Below are 2,194 nucleotides of genomic sequence, written 5' to 3'. Positions count from 1 at the left end.
AGTTGTTATTTACAATCATGTACTTCACAGAAGTATTACAATTATCGAACTTTTCTCGCAGTTCTTGTCTGCATGTTACTCATGAGGTGCTAACGCTAAGAATCCTAAAAATACACATTTTATTGGCTTCATATTTGGAGAATATCATTGGACCACCTATAGATGACCTTCCGAAATCTGTTTGTATAGAATTCGCTGCGAAGCATGAATTAACATTGTTTTTATTGATCCTCCAACACACCCGCATCCAACCAAAGTTTCAGGAGTTAAAAACTAAATACTACAGCTGTCAAAATTTCTGAATACATAAATTTTCCAAAGTTTGTTATGTCTGAAATATCAAAGACCTGTTTGTTCACAATATATAACGAGTCCTTTCAAGTTTACGAATTAAGAAGAACAACTGCATCTGGTTATAATACTATTCATTACATTATTATTCTTCTACTTAGGTAATTCATAAGTTTGTGCATTATATATCCAAATAAGTAATCCCATCACTTGACTGGATTGTATTCGATCACTTTATATCAAATTGATGTTTGAAAATATGTTGCAGGAAAAGAATTACTAGTATTTAAGTATTAAATAATATCAAAACTGATGGCTGTTTTGCTCTGCAAGCTTAGTAAGTTAGAGGCAAATTGGAAACGATTCATTTCGTTGGTAACTTTTTAAAATCAAGTTTTGACGATGTCAACGAAGTTTTAAATTAATTTTCATTACGTACTATTGATGAATTGCGCATTTGTTGTTAACTTAACATAACATAACATAGTGATGTCGGCTCTGAAGTGTAGGCCTGATGTGGCCTGTCGCCGATTCTTTTCCATCAGTTTTTATCAGTTTTTAAGGGTAGAAATGCTCCTCGTATCACCAACTTTATCATAACCTAAGACTGATAGTTTTGTTGATTTTATTGATGATATTCACTACATTTTTTCCATAAAATCTCGGCTTAATCGTCAGGGCGAACTATAGGTGTACAATTTGTACCACCTTATGTTTACGTATACCTTGATCTGAGGACAAGCAGGTCGTCCTTGCATTCATTTCACATAATTTATGTATCCTTACTCATATTATCGAGATATTTGTTGACTGAATGGAATGACCTGAATTTTTGGATATCTAATTATTGGTGATATGAAAGGTGGCCAAATTGTTCGTCATATGGTGAATTCTCGAATTCATGCTAGCCTTATCGCCATCAGCATGCGATTTGAATAAGGCGTGAGCAACGCATTCATTTGACTTCAGGTACAACAAAAACTCGTCACGCTTTTGAAGTGCTGGCAAAAAGTCGTCACGCTTTTGAAGTGCTGGCAAAAAGTTTGGCAAAAAGTCGTCACGCTTTTGAAGTGCTGGCATTGCGCAATAGACTTCGCCGCCGCGCCTCGGTCAGGGTATATGAGGGCCTGTGCAGCGACAAACTCCATCACTCGGAACGCAACTGCATCCAGCGACTCCTGAACAATGGCCTCCTTCTTCGTAAGTCTATACCTGGGACTGAGAGTCATATCTACAGCTATCACATATCATGCTTATAGACACTCTTAATAATGCAGAGCATACAATTATTACATTAAATTATAAAGTTAATTTCCTTTCTTTGGCGGTAATCTCATATTTTGCGAAAAAAATGTTGAAACTTTAGAATATATGCTCGTCATTTGTATTTAATATCTACAGAACCTTAGCCTGATTGCCTTGGTGGTGATGATGATGGCTGTTGGCGCCATCGCAGAACCAGAACCTTTCCCTGCCCCTGGCAAGGGTAAGGGAAAAGGCAAAGGATAGGGTAAAGGACACTAAAGAAACTACCGACTCTTCTGCGTCAAATTATGCCACTGGTGATTAAAATGGTATTTTAATTATTTATTGCCGAAAATTTTTAATAAATCACTTCAACCAAAAGTCCTCACTCAATCATCCTTCGCAATAAATGTGTTGCGAACTAGAGAAACTAATTTCTGTCATTAAATAAACAAGATGAGAACCAACGTTCCTCATTCTATTCTACGTATTCAGTATTTGATTTATGAGGAATCTTTTTAACGTACGACAAATCGATTGGAAGAAAACCAAAATATTTAGCAGCAAAATGTCTTTACTTGGTATGAAATTAATTTTATTGAGGCACATTATTGTTTCCGTGGAAATAGAATAAACTGTCAAAAAATAAACAAAACCA

The 2,194-nt window shown here is 35.6% G+C and overlaps 1 long non-coding RNA gene across 1 annotated transcript; it reads left to right on the top strand.

The window, feature by feature from the left end:
* The first annotated feature begins 1,444 nt into the window (after nucleotides 1–1,444).
* Nucleotides 1,445–1,917, top strand: LOC108667491. Its single transcript, XR_001930559.2, has 2 exons — nucleotides 1,445–1,491; nucleotides 1,693–1,917. It is a non-coding gene; the product is annotated as an uncharacterized LOC108667491 (long non-coding RNA).
* Nucleotides 1,918–2,194: the final 277 nt, after the last annotated feature.

This window comes from Hyalella azteca, unplaced genomic scaffold, assembly GCF_000764305.2.
Source record: "Hyalella azteca isolate HAZT.00-mixed unplaced genomic scaffold, Hazt_2.0.2 contig14306, whole genome shotgun sequence".
Lineage (NCBI taxonomy): Eukaryota > Metazoa > Arthropoda > Malacostraca > Amphipoda > Hyalellidae > Hyalella > Hyalella azteca.
This window is presented reverse-complemented; position numbering and strand designations above follow the sequence as displayed.